We start from the raw sequence: 18,353 nt of genomic DNA on the forward strand, positions 1-18,353 counted from the left end.
CCCTGCTCACCCCCTTGGTAGCTTGGCAAGAGCAGTCAGGCTTATCTTAGAGGCAGTGTGTGAAGCATTTGCAGTAATACAATGTAAGCACAACAAAAGGACACCACACCAGTTTAGAAAAATATCCAATATTTTTATATACTTAAGACAAGACCAAAAACAATTTAAAAAAATCCAAAATACAATACTTAAAAAGCTTCTGTTATCAAAATATGCTTGAAAAACAGTTCCTTGATGTCAATAGCTCCATCTGGGACTATCACGGCGTCAAGAGCAAACAAATCCAAACAGTTCTGGCTGACCGAGGCGTTGCGGGCCAGCTACGGTGTCAGGAAGACCCGCAAACAGTACCTTTAGAGATGCAGGGCATCTGCGACCTCTCATTGAGCTTCTGAAAGAACGGTGTCCGCAGGCGTCGGTTCGGGAGGTCAGTACAGGAGTTGTCCGGCCCTTGAAGTCACACGCATTGCAGATGGAACTCCTCTCTGTTGAAGTCAGGAGCGCAGGCAGATGTCGGGTGCTGTGGTGCGAACTGCAGCGGTGCGGCGCCTTCAGGTTGCGGTGCAAGCAGCGGCTCAGTGGTGGCGTAAGATGGCGCCATCGGTGAGACCAGGGTCGCAGTGCGAAGTGAATGCAGTGCTCGGCGCGGTGCTGGCAGATCGCAGTGCTAGCAGTGGCATCGTCGTTGCTGAAGCGCCGTCGTCGGCTGACGAACTGGAGTCGATGGCACCAGCGTCGGTAGGCCAAGGCTGCGGTGCGGGATGAGGTAGGTGCATTGTGTAACTTTACAAGCGGTGCCCTCGAACCATGGTGCAAGCAGCGGCATCGACGTGGAGTGGCGTCGTCGGGTATACCAAGGCGTCATCGTGAAGCAAGGCGGTGCGGAGTGCAGCGCCAACAGGTCGCAGCATGGTGGCGGCGTCAGCAGGCATCATCGGTGAGACCAGGGTCGCAGTGCGGCGTTGCAGCGTTGCCCTCTGCAGTGCCTTCAGGACACAGAGTCGGCAGGGGCATCGTAGATGGCGTTGAGTTGCTTTTTCTTCTGTTGCAGCACAAAACACACAGTTCCCAGTGCTGAGGGCAGAAGAGCTTGAAGTCTTTGCTGTTCCTGAGACTTTTTTAACTGGGGGCAAGCTCTACCTCAAACCCTTGGAGAAACTCACAAAAGTAGTTTGCAGAGAGTTCAGTCCAGTCCCTTCACTGCCCAAGACAGAAGCAGCCACTGCAGGCCAATACAGCAAAGCACACAGCAAAGTGGTAGTCCCTCCTCACAGCTTCTCCAGCTCTTCTTCTTGGCAGTCTTCTTGGTCCGAAAGAGTTCTAAAGTGTAGGGGTCTGGGCCCCAATATTTATATTTATATCCCAAAATCCTTTGATCTGTTAGGCAGAGAGTGTCAGTGCCCAGCCAGAACCAGTTCTGCCTTCTCTGGGGTGGCTTCCTGGCAGAAGGTGGAGACGGCATTGTCAGAGGCAGACCAGGTCCATTCAGGTGCAAAGAAATGTCCTCCCACTACTCTAAATGCAGCCCAGGTCTATTCGGCCCTTTCCTGACCCACCTAGACTATCAGGAGCAACTCCTGCTCTCCAGCCCCTGTCATCCAAAACCCAGACAGTCAATCCACAAACCCAGCAGAGGCACACTGGATGGTTAGGCAAGAAAATACCTACTTTCTAAAAGTGGTATTTTCAAACACAGAATGTAAAAATCACCTTCACTAAAAGATGCATCTTTAGATACTTAGTTCAGGCATACTAAGCTTCATTTTCTTACCTAGTTTCCAGGGCCAGTTATGTTTATAAGATGTTATAAACAAACTCCCCATTCTGTCCTATGGGGAACAGGTAGCTTGCAATAGTGAAAATTGAAATTGTCAATAATTCACTATCAGGACATGCCACACACACCAGGTCCTACCTTTCCCATACACTGCACCCTGTCCACAGGGGCACCTTGGGCCTTCCTTAGGGCTGACTGACATGTAAGAAAAGGGAATGTTAGAGCTTGGCAAGTGGGTGCACTTGCCAAGTCGACATGGCAGTACCAGACCGCACACAGCATCTGCAATGGCAGGCCGGAGTCACATTTACAGGTTGTTTGGGTGGATGGCACAATCCAGTGCTGCAGTCCACTAACAGCATTTGATTTACAGGCCCTGATACACGCAGTGCACTTTACTAGGGACTGACACATAAATCAAACAGGCCAATTATGGAAACACCAATCCACAACACATTTTACCACAGGAGCACTTGCACTTTACCACTGATCAGCAGTGAGAAAAGTGCGCAGAAACACTAAGCCAGCACAAACAGATTCAAAACCGGGAAGTCAGAAAGCAAAAACTCAGGGGAAACATGCCAAAAGATGCCAAGTCTAACAAGAACATACTGCTTGTGGCAATAATCACAATTTAAAAACCTCCATGACCAGTTACTGAAACTAAATGTGTCGAAGACCACGGAGATAGGTAAAATTTCTAACCTCTTCTTCATTCATTGCTGCCCACACCAATACATCAGTTCCTCTTCTTCCGGGATGCCTGGCTCCCACCATGATATCCCTGTCCCGTGGAATGATCCTTGGAATGGCATCCAGTGTTAAGGTTAAAGGTTGCTCTGTCATCTGGCCCTCTAGTGCCCAATGCCTTATATCCCTTCTGTCTTGCTACATGATGTTTCGCAACAGGTTATGGATGGTGTGGGCAAAAATCCAGTAAACTACTCTGTTGACGGGGCATGCCAAGGATATATATTTTGATATGGTAGGTGTGCCTTGTCCATTGTCTCATCCTCATCCACATCACTCTACCCGTTACACACAGCCCAACCCACCCGCCTTCACGTTCCAATTAGCGTAATGCAAATCTATCACTATTTCAACACTGTGGTTGCACCCTGGGTGGGTATAGGTTTGTGCATCTTAGGAGGCGCATCAAAGCACAGGATGTTATGCCTTCATCAGCCCAATTTCCTTTACACCCAAGTGGCCCTGCATGTCCCAGCTACATGGGTTCTCCCTGGGCAGTGTGTGCATATTATGCATGTGTGCAATACATAATCCCTTTGTTGTAATTGCCATACGCTGTGTTCCACCAGAGCCTAAACAGGCCCATCCAACCTCTATGAGGGAGCAACCTGTATGGAAAAATTTCATTTCCATATGGACCAGCCAGCCTGACACTACACTCATTTCAGGCATACAATTCACTGCCAAGGCTGATAACCCGCAGCACGCTTTACGCTGAGTCACAGGTTAAAACAAACGTGTTTACTATAGGTTCCACCTGAAAAACTGTTTTAGCAGCAGGCAGGCGACCATGATCTTGGAGATAGAAATGTCTATGAGTCTTTCACTTGTAAGAAAGCGTAGGATGTCCAATGTCCTCTCCGTACAACATGGTTGTCCAGCACATCAAACAGGCATCCTAATATTTGTGTACTTGATATTCTGACATATAGCCAATTCAGACAAAGCTCCAACAAAAATGATGAGATTCGGCCCACACGAGGGGCAATGTAGGTTTGACGCAATGAAGTGGTCTCTTAAGGATGAAGTGTTGTCTGTGTCAAATCACAAAATGTGCTGATAAATCACCCTTGCTAAAGGTGTTACAACTTTCAGAACCTAGTCCATGAGAGGGCTTGCGCCTTCAGACCTCTGCCACTAGTATACATTTCCTGGTTAGGGTAAACACTTGTACTGTTGTATATTCCTTCCCTAGCTCTGCTGTCTATTCAGAGGTAGTGGCCTTCCTGGAAATATCTTGATTTTCTTATGGACCAATGGCCCTTTATCCCACCACACGTATATTGAGCACCTTATAATATCTTGCCCATGGACTGTGCATGTCTCCTTAGGCTGTGCTGTTCAAATTACATGTTGCAGTTCAGCACACCGATCTTCAGCGTGCTGTGGAGCCAAGGAAGCTCGAGTCAATGCAGTTTATCTCAGTCACTTTTTGTTCAGCTGCAGCCTGAAAGCTGGAGTTCAGACAGAGGTGCTGAAGTCTGGGCATGGTAACCATAAGTAATAGTCAAGGCTACTGGAATTATGTGGCAGGGGAGGGCCTAATTATGCGGTAGGGTTGAGTAAATTATGCAGCAAGAAAAGGCAAATTATGTGGCTAATGTAGCAGATTTTGTACCACTATTTTTTAATTATTTTGTCCTTTATACACTTGTTAAGATTGCCTGGGCTTTGGTTGCATCTCATCAGTACCAGTTCAACATCCAAATACAGCAATAAGCAACAGAAATGTGATCAGTCAACCTTAGCAAAAGGCCTTCCACTACCCAGCAATATAAGTGTCCCTTCGTTGTTATTAACTTTTGAACTGTTTGAGCTAGTAATACATTTTTGTTGTTGTTAAAATCTACAGATTATGCAGCGGGTGATTAAATATGCGCCAAATGCAGCAAATGCATAATTATGAGAAAATTGCATCAGCTACACAATTGTATAATTCCAGTGGCCTGGTAATAGTCTATAGAAAGTGGCTTGAACTGCCGTGCCTATAATAAACTACTTTTTCCAGACCGGAACAATGTAAACACTACCATGTGTCACATGTTCCATGTGATCAGATCAAAAGGTCATAAGCACCACATCAAACCATCCACAACTGGTCAGCTGCTCTCTGGGAAGTGTGCAAGTGTATTTCGAGTTAGATTTGCCACATTGTAGGGTGTAAAATAAGGAACCTGGGTGAAGAGTTGTTATTATTTGTGTCTGCATTGACATAATGTTAAAAATATATATCTTACTGAAATTAAGTATGTAGATTACTACCCAGTATCTACCATTAAATGGATTGGAAGAAGTCCCTGACAACAATAATCAGCTTGGGAAAAGTCGTACAAATCTCAGCTTGGCATAATTCACGGGGGTAAGTACATGGTATAGCTAATTGTTGTTTAATGTGTGCAAATACAATAGGTAAACGAATTCCACAGACAACATATGTGATACCATTTATCTACTCTCTTATATACTGATTCTTCATACTAAGGAGGCTTCTGTGTAACTATAGCTCATTTGCGAGGGAAGGCAAGGGTGGCTATACAGTCAATCCCTTGGTACAAGTCGTCTGACAGCATGCCTTTCTGGAAGCATCTACACAACACGTTACTCCTCATGTAGAGAAAATTTCAGCATATACGAATGAAAAAGTTGTCTGTGTTACCAAAATGCAATTACATTGCTCATTACGAGTCATGTTGTACATTTTAGAGGATGCAAAAAGAACAACTGATGGACAGAATGCAGAACAATATCATACATTCACGCCAGTACAGAGATCTAGGCCTAAATCCATCATTTTTTTGCTCCCCATTCCATTCCAGTTTGAACCCAGACATATACAAATCAGTCTTGACCCTGTGCCCAATGGAACAGTCCAGCCCGAACTGCCAGGCCACAGGGGCGTAACATTCACTCCAGTACAGAGATCTGGGCCTAAATACATTGTTTGTTGCTCCCCATGCCATTCCAGTTTGAACCCAGCCACATGCAAACCAGTCTTGACCCTGTGCCCAATGGGAACAGTCCAGCTCAATCTGCCAGGCCAGGTCCTCCCTGGACTAGAAACAGGCATCCTAGGAACGATTTCAGGGTTTCACCCCTCATCAGCCAGGATAGCTTGACTCTAGCGGCATCCATACCCGTCCCACTCAGGGTGACAAATGCAAAAAGAACAATTGATGGACTGCATGCAGAACAATGTCATACATTCGCCCCAGTATAGAGATCTGAGCCTATAGCAAAACAGAGAAAAGGCTGGGAGATTGGCACACTCTACCAAATGTGTAGATCGAATTTCGCAAGCAAAGAGATTTCTTAGAGCAAATGCCTATAAGATCTCTGGTGCTCCGGAGGAGGAAGAGCCGTCCATTCTTCCCCAATAGAAAGATTCCGGAATTGTTGTTACTATTCTCCAGGCACACAGAAATGAATTGAGGTTGTGGTATCAAAAGTCTTTTTATTCCTTGATTTTGGTGATACGAGCTCTTTTGCCAACACATGTTTCGTCTCAAGCTGTTGGTGTCACAGCAGACTTCCTCAAAGCAAGATTTTGGTCTCTCCAAACAAACTCAATATTATGGTCTTTGTCAGGTTCTATCAACGGTCGTCACATTAGACTCAAGCTGTTAGTCGCTGTGCTTGAATTCATAATATAGAAGAAGTGGATATATTTTAAGTCGGTGTGTACGTTCCCTTAATTATCCGGTCCGGTCCCCCGTAAGTGTCGGCAACAATACTTGTTACCGACACTCGCTGTGGACCGGATTCGAGGGTTGATGCCCCGAAACCGGTCCCAATGATGCTTGTTTCCGGTCCAGAGAGGACCTAACTTGGCAGTTCGGTCTGGATTGTTCCCATGATGCACAGGGTCAAGACTGATTTGCATTTAGCTGGGTCTAAACTGGGGTGGCATGGTGAGCAAAAGAACAAAGGACTTAATCCAGAACAATTGACTGGGGGTGAATGTTTGATTTGCTCTGCATTCCGTCCATCATCTGTGTGTCTTTTGCTTTGTCGCCCTAAGTGCGCTGGGTATGCCCAGACATGGGTCCAGGGCTCACTGTGCCACTGAATTCAAGCTAGCCTGGCTGATGAGGGGTGATGCCCCGAAACTGGTCCCAGGATGCTTTTTATATTTGGTCCAAGGAGGACCTAGGTAGGCAGTTTGGTCTGGACTGTTCCCATGAGGCACAGCGTCAAGACTGATTTGCATTTGGCTGGGTCTAAACTGGGGTGGCATGGTGAGCAAAAGAGCAATGGATTTAACCCAAATCAATTGACTGGGGGTGAATGATTGATTTGCTCTGCATTCCATCCAGTCCATCATCTGTGTGTTTTTTGTGTACATTTTAGTGGGTCACATGGTAATGTTTTCTCCTGCAGTAACGACTTCATGGTCAGTTTTGTAAGACAGCAACCCCACTGCCAGTAACTATAAACTTTGCGCTACACAATGAAAGGAAGTAGACTTCGGCATGTTGTTCTGCCGTCGTTATGTTTGTCTGTGAAGTTTACCACTGGTGTAGTGCGTATTTATGCCCTAAATGTTAGCATTACGGGCAGTGCTGTCATAGTTTTGCCTCGTGAGGGTATTTTCACGGATTAGGCACCAAGCTCTCAATGAAGGTGTCGGGAAAGGTGGATGAGAGGGTGAAGTGCTTCTGAGTCAGTCAGCCCGCAAGGTCTTGCCTTTGGCGCCCCGGGTAATTGCTGCCGGTAGAGGCGTTATCAGCACACAGTCCTACTCCCCCACCCCCAGGTGCACATCTGGACAGTGGGAAGGGGTGGCACCAGCCCGGGCTCCTTTCAGGAATGGGTGCAGCTCGGTGGGTGTCAGCAGGGTTCAGGGCTCAGGACTGGGGCATCCTATGGTACCCCGCTCCCATCTCCACCACACTCCTGTTTTCTCACGCGTTGGCAGCTTCGAGTTTGGCGTGTAGTCGTTCTGCTTTCGGTTTTACTACTCTCTGCTGGGCATGACACCGGCGCTGCCTCGGTCTGTCTGTCTCCATTCTCCCGACGCCTTTCTACGCGTTTTTCTGTTGCTTTCAGGGACGTCACCTCTCTACCGTACCTACCGTTCACTTGCCCTTCAGCCATGCGGCTCCTCTTTTTCAAAGTATTTCCAAATCTACATCTATCCCTCCTTGATCTTCCCTGCTTAGCTTCTGTGTGTTTCTCTCTTTCTTTCCTGGCCAAACCATTTTCCTCAACTCCTATCCAAAGCTTTACCTCTCTCCACTACTTCTTCTCTACGCGTTCCTTTATCCTTTCTATTTCTCTCTTTGTATTGCCCCCTTTATCTCTTCCCTTTGCATTCTACCTATTTCCGTTTATCTTTTTGTTACTCTCCTTAACTCCGTCTAACTTTTTCTGTTTCTCCTTCATCACCTTTGTTTCCCTCTTTCACCACACATCGTTATTCCTCTTACCTTTTCCTTCTTTCTTTTACTGCCCATCCTCCTCCTTCTCTTTTTCTTTTCCTCTGCTTAGCTTCTGTCTGTGTCTCTCTCTTTTCGTGGCCAAGCCATTTTCCTCCACATTACTAGGCTCCCCTCCACAATTTATTTTACCTACGATATTCCCTTTTTTTCTTCCTCCCTACATGTATGCCTCTCGTTTGGCACTTGTCTTCCCCATTTCTAGCTCCTTCGTGCTCCCTCTCTTACACCAGTGAGCTATCTATGCCCCCCCTTCTCCACGCGTCTACAGTTTGAACCACGTTATTCTGTTTGCGGTGGCTGCTCACTTCCGAGTAGACGGATGAAGCCGGATTTCCCCGTGAGGGATGCTGAGGTGTTGTCTGGAGTCTCACCCGTTTGGATGACTCCCCGGGGTTTCACACACCTGGAAAGTCGTGTTACTACCTGGCCTCATATAATGGGCCACACCCTGGCTTAGAGCAGAGCAAGGCGGGCACCGCCACTGCCAACTGGTAATTACAGTGTAATAAAGGCAAACCCGCAGCAGCCGTGGGCTGAATACACACGCCCACGCCACTGCATGTGTACTCCTTGGAAATACGGGGTACTCCACTCTGAAATCATTGGGAGCAATCTAAAATAACACGACAAGCACAAGACGTGTAACCCAAATACAACTATTTGAACTCTGTGGCAAAAACTGTCCCCATTGCGTAGATCAGAAGGATGGCACACCGGGGGCAAATATGGAGATTTCCCAACACGCTGGCACTACTCAAAGGAATCTAGGGCAAAAGTCTGAGCTTGTAAGATGTAGGGCATTGTGTTGCTTTTTTTCGGTACAATTTCCATGTATAACCTTTTTTCCCTTTGTGGTGTCAGCAGGAATGAAGCTGAGCAAATGTGATGCTAACTTTCATAGAAGGAAGGAAAACATAAAGGAAGTAAGCATTGAAATATAGAAGAAGTAACATAAGAGAGACGGATGGGAGAAAATTATGATTGGAATGGTGTGGAATTAAGAAAAAATGGAAGGAAAGAAAGGCTGGGATGGGGCTGTCCCCTACATAGCAACCCCAGCCATGGTCCCTTGTGTCCGGACATTCTTATTATGGCCTAGTGCACGCAACAATCATGCAGGCACACTGTGGTCAAGGCGATCCTCAAAGTTGGGGAACCAAGAGCCTAGCCCTGTGGTCTGGAGGGCACATCAAACTTGCACTCGAGCTGACACGACTACTGTCTGTGGCTTGGGACATATACATTAAGTGGCGGTGAAAGCCTATGGTATGTTTTCGAATTGATGGTCATAAACAGGCCTTTTAGGGAGATTGTGCTGCCTACCAGCCCCACTCCGGTAGAGTTCCGCTTGCATGTGGTGCTCAAACCCTGCGCTGACAAGCAGAGTGAATGTTCACATATACTTGTTTTGTATGTGATGCTGTTAGCTGGGCTTCATTTAAAATGTATATGCTTGCACAGCACACTGGAATACATTTAGGATAGGAAATGTACTCTTGGCACTTCAGCAACGAAGGAAACTGTCGCAGACAAAGAGGTGTGGGAGAATGGAAATAGTCTGCAGCAGTGACTATGTGGTAGAGGGTCTGTAAAATATCTTTCAGAGAATTGTGGTCAGGGCTGGTAGTGGACCAGGGCAGGGGAGCCCTCAGATTATTTTCAGATATAATGGGAATCTTTCTGGAAGAACGTGCCCTATTATCTCCCTTGAAGTGCTACTCCATTGCCTGTTGCCAGAAAGGTGCAGAGCTTCACACTAAATTGTGCTGTCATTGTGGGTGCTCCTGTTAGCAACATCCTAGTCACTACCTGACTTAATTATTTATTTTTGTGATTTTATATAGCGCGGTCTTGGCCCGTAGGCATCAGAGCACTTTACAATAAAGCAGAACGTATCCATAACAAATAGAAATTATGCATGTAACATCCAAGGCGGAGAGAACACCAGGTTAGACTCCCCGTGAGATAGAGCGCTTCGCATGTATTCACTGTAAAACATAGCAGTGGCAGGCAGGTAGTAAAGTACCATGAGTTGGACAACAATTTGTTAATGCTGGTTGAGGTTAGTCTGCTCTTGTGGGAGCATGAAGGGATAGGAGCGGGTTAGGCCAGGTGTTGTTCAAAGAGAAGAACTTTGAGGACTTTTTTGAAGATGACATGACATGGTCAGGCAGAGGCTCGTAGAGGGAGAGTTCCATAATCTTGTGGCGCTTCCGGAGAAGGATTGGCTCATGTATTGCTCATGCTTGAAGATGGGGGGGTTCAAGGAGTAGCAATTTAGCGTTTTGTGAGTTTCGACCTGCACACGAGATTTTCAGTTTCTCGGAGAGGTAGAAGGATAAAGAGGAGTGTAGAGCTGTACGAGTGATGCAGGCAGTTTTAAATCGGGCTCTCGCGTCTATGGAAAGCCACTGAAGTGAACGTTGAATGGGGAAGATGTAATTGAATTTCTTGTGTACTTTCAAGAAGCGCACTGCTGCATGTAGGGCTGATCTGAGAGGACCCAGGTGAACTTTGGGAATGCCAGGAACAAGTGAAATTCTGTACCTGAGTCTGGAGAGCTCAAGCGCCTGGACAACATAATTAAGGTTGTGTGAAGGGATGAGGTACCTGGCAGGGGAGGCTCCTCCGCTACGGTGGAGGAGCATTGCCCCACTGCTTTCTGCGTTGGGAGCGGGTGGGTGTGGCTGCTCTACTCTCCGAGCAGGGCAGGGGAGGAGTGGTGTGCCGACTCCTGAGTGCGCATAGACTGATTGGTTGGCCCTCTCGGGTCGCCCAAACCAGCCTTTGTGCACTCTGCCCTTCTCCATGCAGGCTGCATTACAGCCTGCATGGGGAACATGCCCACCCCATAAGCCCTTGGCTGGGCGTCGTCCCAACCAATCACAACTGGTCGCCACTGGTGACCTGAAATACCAACAACTACCAGTAGCTAATCCAATCTCCCTAGAGGACATAATCAACAATCCTCAAAGTGACTGGTTAAAACTCTGCTGACCAGCCTGACCCCACTTGACGTAGCTGCCCAATTCCGAGCTCCAGGGTGATCAAAGGCAGCCCCATGAGGTTCCAACCAGCATGGAAACACACTGGGAGAATCCAAAGAAGGCAGAGCTGCCACGACGGCTAACTCAAAAATATGAAGTACGTGCTCATTGCAACCGAGTGGTACTACCCAGGTAAAACTAGAAACTGTTGAACTCTCACAAGTGCCGCATGCACTGAATCAAAGTGGGTTGGGACAATGTTATAAATTTATTGTAAGGAATGACCTATGGGTCTATAACCACGGAACCAAGGAAGCTGTTTGCACATTCTATAGTGAGCATGCTACTGCACAGTCTGTTCTTATCTGAAATCTGTAACTCAGTAAGTCCTGTTATCACTTAGCATTTGCCTCTTTGCAAACTGGGCGAGGATTTCTTTGAGCTAACCCACTGACATATTAATAGTTTTACTGCTTCCCATAGTCTGGGGTAAATAACATTTCTGATACGAATGTCTTTTCCTGTTTATCAATCGGGAGAGTCATTACATTGTATAGGCCTGGCAGATTTAAACTTTTTGGGATATGGCCATGTTATATGTTTTGGTATAATTTCTCTCTCCCTTCGCACATATAAAAGTGCTGTTTATTGTCTAGGAAATTCATATATATATATTTGATGTGTAATTGCATAGTCTCTATTGTTATGTAACTATTCTGTCTTTTAAATTGTGAGTTTTGTTGATGTTTTATACATGGTGGTTCTATGTATGTAATATTTATGTGAGTTTTAGGCATATGAGTTTGTGGGTCATTTGTAAATATCAATGTTTTCCTGATGCATGTTGCGTGCTGTTGACGTTATGTTTTGTCTATAATTGTTACAGCCCTGACGAAGTTCCCTCTGGCAAAATTGGGAACGAAACGCGTTGGCTGTGTGCCGGTTTTAAAGATTGACTGAATAAAAGAAGTAATTTTGGAACAAAAATTTCTGCTTGCTTGATTGACTCCGCAACGAGTGCACCTTCCATTTCTCTTGAAAATTTGAGTACTATTTGCACCTCTGGACTGCGGGTGCAGGAAGTGATTGCATCACTCCTTAATATATTGTACATGTGGATTGGATGTGCTTGACCTTGGTCTGCCATTTGTTCTTCTTCCGTTAACTTATTTAATTGACTGTCTAGCACTCTTTTCCTACTGTTATTTATTAACACATGAAAATGTCCAAATTTCAGGATGGTAGTGAAGAAATGGCCCTGAACCTTTTTAGCATTAGTTCCTTCCAATACCCCTGTAACACAAACCATTCCCACTACGACTAGTTTAAAAACATTGTTCCTCAGACTCGAGAAACTAAAAAAACACAAATTATCCAGCTGGTGGGACGGGATAACCCTTCAGTAATATGTGAGTAATAAGAAAATCCCACGAGGGCTAAGAATTCTGATTCTTCCCACGTTCGAGGACCTTAAGGAAAATCTCCTCAACGAGTGGGAGAGTAATCTCGAAAATGCATCACAAATAATGATGCAAATATTGATATGCCATGCAAGGGACAAGGGAGAGAAATTACAGGAAGAAATAGAAAATGTAGAGAAGGAAATCAATGCAATGGAACAAAAGGAACTCATAACCCAAAAATTTGCAATACTTAAACAAGTTATGGAGGAATAGCAACTCTACCTTAGAGACAAGAAACTTAAAAAAGTTAGGAGCGATGACAGGGATTATCGATACGGGTGCATGTACACATTCGCCCCAAAAAATTGATAATGTTCAAAGAGGTGAGGAGAAGAAAAGACCCAGGGAGGAAAGAGAGGAGAATGACGAAGTACGCTCCATCAGTAGTGCTTCCTCCTCATCATTGAATAGTGTAGCATCAAACGTCACACAAGACATCCCTTTAGCAGCGGGAGCTTCTTTTTTTCAGAAGGAGCTCGCCAAATTAAGAATAAGCAAAAACAAAAAAGAGACCAGCCAAAACCCGCAAGGGAGGCAGGAGGGCAAAAGGCAGGTACAGGCAGAGGCCGGGGATCCTTGAACAAGGGGAACACGGGAGCAAGTTCCAAATGATGAATGACAATATGATATGTAATGTGGCAATATGTGACAATATATCTGCTGAAAATGATTTGAAAATTGTAAACATGTTGAATAAAGTGCTTTACAAGGATGAAATGTCCATTCTGAGTAAAGGCTTGAATTTCTGTCCCACTCAGAGTGGAGATCCGACAAATGTTCATATTGACATGTACAAATTTGTCAGAGTATTGAAGTTAAGAGATTATTTTTCACAACATACCACCAAAGACATGGAGCACACTGAGATCCCATGTGTTGCAAGACAAACAATTGGGGAAATTTGTAATGTCCAATTACTGCTAAGTCTGGATGGGGATGCTGGCCCTGAGATGCCAACATTGCTAAGTGATTTTGAAATTGAACAAGATCCGAACACCAATAGTGGTTTAAAACCCAGGTCCAAATTTGTACCCGCATTTAGTTATCGCCAGAATATCAACACTTTTTACGACAGAGTCACTAGGGACCTATACAAGATGGAGATATCTAGGAAGACCCTTACACCTATTAAACAGAACATTACCGCCAAAGAAAGGGAAGCCTTGAACAGACTCAAATCCGATGAAAGTATTGTGATACGAGAGGCAGACAAGGGCGGTAATGTTGTGGTTATGAATTTCTGTGATTACATGTCAGAAATAGAACGGCAACTTAATGATGCACATTGTTACAAGAAACTATTGGTTAACCCCGTTCAGAACTTAACTCAATTGATCAACTTGAAATTGAGCGAATGGAAAGAGACTGGTCTTCTGACACAGGATGAATTTGAATACCTTAGGGTACATTATCCTACGTACCCATGTATTTATGTCCTGCCCAAAGTCCATAAAGGGGGTCACATCCCCCCTGGGTGCCCGATTATCTCGGGTGGGATCACCTACTGAAAAAATCTCAGAATTCGTGGACCTAAGGCTTCAAAAGCATGTTGTGAACTTACCATCGTTTATCAGAGACAGTAAAGACATTCTTGTCAAACTAAAGGATTTCCAGTGGTCTGAAGACCTCACATTTGTGACCTTTGATGTTGTAGGTTTATATACCTGCATACTTAAGGAATTTGGTTTACTGGCAGTGAGGACATTTCTGGATAAAGAGAGTGCCAATCTGTATGAATTTAATGAGATGGTTGGAGAAATGATCAATCTAATCTTGGATAATATTTTTTTCCTGCATGACAAATGCTGGTTCTAGCAGATACTTGGGACTGCGATGGGCTCCAGGTTTTCTCCCTCGTACGCCTGACTTTTTATGGGCTGGTTTGAGAGGGAGTATGCCTGTAGCCGACGTGCCTCCCCCTGGATAGAACATATTGTATACTGGGGGAGGTACATAGACAACATTATTTGTCTATGGTCAGGATCCAGTGAACAGCTGCAGTAATATTTTCTGTATCTAAATTCAAATGACTTTAATGTTAGGTTCACAATAAACTGTGACAAAGTGAGAATTAATTTTCTTGATATACAGTTTTAGATCAAGGATCAGGTGATCCAGAGTATATTATACAGGAAGGACACAGCATGCAATGGGGTCCTCCATGCTGAGAGCGCCCATTCCCAGTCAGTCATTAACAACATTCCCTTCAGGGGAGATGACGCGAATCCGCAGGAACTGTAGCGAAGAGGAGACCTACCGGAAAAATATACATGAATGTGAAAAAAGATTTTTTAAAAGAGGATACAGAAAAGAGATTCTAAACAAAGCAATCACAAAAGCTAAGCATCCAACGAGGGAAGATTCTCTCCGTGATACTCCAAAACAATGGAAAGAGAGTGCAAATGAGAGGCCAGTGAGTCTGGTTACACAATACAACCTCAATAGCAGTAAAGTCCAGAACATCTTGAAAAAGAACTGGGGATTATTACTAGATGTACCTGGGTTGAAGAAATGCATTTCTGATGTACCCACATTAACTTACCGTAAGGGAAAAACGTTACGTGATGCTTTATGCCCGAGCGATGTCATCAACAAACAAGGACAGAACACATGGCTACCCTCTAAACCACTAGGCTTCTCACTTGTGCTTCCTGCAATGTCTGTCCCTTTGGCTGCAATAAAACCACCAGTTTTACATACAATAACTCTGTGTCCTATAATATTGCACATTTTATAAATTGCAATACCACTCATGAAATTTACGTTTTAGGATGCGACTGTGGCACCATTTATGTAGGCAGCACAGTACGCCCATTAAAAACCCGCATACAGGAACATCGAAGGGCAATACTCAACAAAGACAGCCGTTACCCGCTTAGCGACCATTACAGGGACATACATCCTAACAACAACACATTCTGGTTCCATGGTATTGATCACATCCCAGTTGGGAACAGAGGTGGGAGCCGCGAACTCCTTGTCAGACAAAGGGAGGCAAAATGGAGTTGTTGCCTCCAAGCTACCCTGATGGGACATTACACAGATAGGGAGCTATACTATTTCTTGGGTTAAAATTTGATTGACCCGCCCATGTGGATTTAGTATGTGGTCTTTTATACCATGTCATATGGTATACCTCACCTACCTATTATAAACTACACTTTTCCTATTCCTTTTATGAGTCTACAGCATCCAGGATCCTCTACTGAGACCTCATTTTTATTTGACTCTGTGCAGCGCCATTCCTTACTGGTTGCGCGATGTAGAATTTCCAGCGACACTTCTACATTACGGTTGATCTCTAATCAAATAGGAACAGATTCCGAGCTATGGCCATTAACTGTTAATATTCACTACACAATCTTTATACTCAACTGCCATCCTTGTATAGTTTGAATAGTCCTCCCTTTTGGGATTTGATTTTCCTTGAGCACATTTCCCATCGTATCCCGTCACTAATATGTGTATCTCTATATTTGGTTGTTCAACCTGACCTTCAGATCAGGTCTTGTTGTGGTTTCGCTGCCTCCATGTACTTAGGTACGGATTCTTTATTCCTTATATTTATCCGAATTCTACGGATCGCTGTTATTCTACTTTTTGGCATCGAGACGCTAAATTTAGGCGTTTTTGTGCTTTTTAATAACACTAGCCGACTCTGCCGTGGTTTTCTCACTATTCAGGTTAACTACTCTCCCCCTTAGATTTTCGGTATATTTGGCACATTCTAGCCACTTCAAGATGGCTGCCGCAGTTTTAAAATGGGACCATTGGTTGAAGACGTTCCTTTTACGTCTCCTCCTACGTCTCTGTCTACGCCCATGTGACCGTAATTCTCGGCATGACGTAGTTCATACATTGGGCTTTAAATATTGGCGCCACCTTGCCTGGACCAGACCTGCCGGTTATCATGCAGAACACGAGAGTATACTGGTTTACGGGTAAGATGAGCGCAGGTTTACTTTTAGCTTTACTTTTGTATAATTCATGCCACTTTAGTAGACATAGTAGGGTTTTAAATATTCTCGTTATTGATATGCTTTATTATACAGTGGCACGGCACCTTCTGGGGGTCGATAATAGTTATTATCATGTACTACATGCACCCAAATCGGGGCTACGAGTTCGCCGCAATGTGCTTTACGGCTCCTTTACTTTTGGTATGCCGGCATGATATTTTAACATTACATTCTTTTTATTGAGCGTCTTAGGAGTTGACAGTGTATACTTATTTCTTTAAATTATATACGCCAATTGGTACTAAGGGTGCGCCGCATTACCATCGGAGCTCCCCTGGCTGGGGTTACTCGGCATAAAACCCACAATAATACCCGTTAGATTAAGCACGTCGCAATGCTTTTATAGTTCCTTGACTTTTCGCAACTTGTTATGGCATTTAATATTTTTTACCATTTAAATTTATTACAGACTTATGTTTATGTGACTCCGATAACACGATTGAGCCTTGTCGCCATTAATGTGGTTACTCACCACGCTATGAAGACATATTGCCTATTCATTTATTATTAAACTTTATATATTACATTATTTATAAAGTTTGGTGAGCCTTTTTCGATACAAGCGTTTGCGGTTGGTCACCGTGTGCCTCTTTTGTATATTGCACTTTTCTCCTCTCCTAAGGAACATATCTCCTCTCCTATGGAATATATCTCACTGCTCTCGGAAGCACAATGGCCCTTTTGGGGTGCGTTCTCTATAGCCTTTTCTCCTGTATAGTATTTCCTTCTCTAGTCCTTTTTTTCTGGTTTATTAGGTCTGTTTGCCAACATGATATGTTGTCAACCCTTTGTGCGATTTTCGGTCATAGAGGTGGTTGATAATTACAACGGGTGGTTTTCTCGGAACATGGTGTGGGTTGCTAAACGTTGCTAGAAAGTGAACCCTGCCATAATGGAACACCTAGTGCTGTGTCTGACACTCGATATTCTCGTTTGAACATGGTATGGGTTGCTAAACGTTGATATCAAGTGAACCATGACATAATGGAACACCTAGTGCTGTTTCTCGTTATTCTCGTTTGACAGAACATCCACCAGGACCTTTTTGTCCATAAATATTATTAAAATTGCTTTAAAACATTAGAAACATTTCATGAGGCTAAAAAGTGCATTCTAATAATTAGGCATTATTAGCGCTTTCCATAAACTAAAAGATGAATCGTTATGTGGCCCAAAAGAGTCTATGTTCAGATCCATGCGACTACAGGTTCTTAGAGCAATTTTGAGCGGCGCCATCCGGTGGACGTGACAGTTGAAAGGTGGACTGTTGGTTGCAAAAGGCTTCTGCGGGTTTGTGCCGTTGTGACCAATCCATAGTGGCTGAAGTATTCTTGCTTGTTTAAAAAGGAAGAATTTGATATTTTGTAATTGAGGTGGGCGCAGCCAGAATGTCTAGGCGCACAGCTTATATTGATTTATGACGAGTGCCGTTTTCTTGAGACCCCTTCGTGTCAGCGTAAAAGTTTAGAAGAGTCCGAAGTTTTTTGCATATGCAAGGTTTTAGCGTTGAGGTGGTTGTTCCTTGTCGTTGCCGAGTGGGGCAGTTGGACTTAAATGCCATGTAAGTTTGTTTCGTCCAGTCTCTCCCTTCTGGCATTCTGCTTTTTTCCGCTTTTTCCAGAAATTTGACAAGATGGCTATCTAATTGGATGTTTTTGCCATCAAAGCAGGCTTTGACCGCCTGCCGGCATGTTCTTATTCCCAATTTCTTTAGGGTTGGTTTTAAATGATAACTGCGCTCCTTTTCCAGTACTTTGCAAATGCATATTAGGTGAAGAATGTCCTCTTTTGGATCCCCACATAAATGGCAATTTGTTATCGTTTGTGGCCGTTTCCACGGGGGAAGATGGTTTTGTGATGGAAGAATACCCAGCCGTAATCATATAAACTTCTCCTTTATAGTCCGTGTGTAACCGACT

At 44.5% G+C, this 18,353-nt stretch overlaps 1 long non-coding RNA gene across 2 annotated transcripts in view; it reads right to left on the bottom strand.

Moving 5' to 3' along the window:
- Window positions 1-18,353, bottom strand: part of LOC146811036 (uncharacterized) — a 102,883-nt gene that overhangs the window by 59,649 nt on the left and 24,881 nt on the right. Inside the window, exon 3 of one of the 2 annotated variants that reach the window (XR_014966673.1) lies at window positions 12,984-14,668. The exons of the other annotated variant lie outside the window; for it this stretch is intronic. This is a non-coding gene — a long non-coding RNA (uncharacterized LOC146811036). Of the gene's footprint in view, window positions 1-12,983; window positions 14,669-18,353 lie in introns of those variants that run through there. 2 annotated transcript variants of the gene reach the window in all.

Source organism: Triturus cristatus, chromosome 7 (assembly GCF_964204655.1).
Source record: "Triturus cristatus chromosome 7, aTriCri1.1, whole genome shotgun sequence".
Lineage (NCBI taxonomy): Eukaryota > Metazoa > Chordata > Amphibia > Caudata > Salamandridae > Triturus > Triturus cristatus.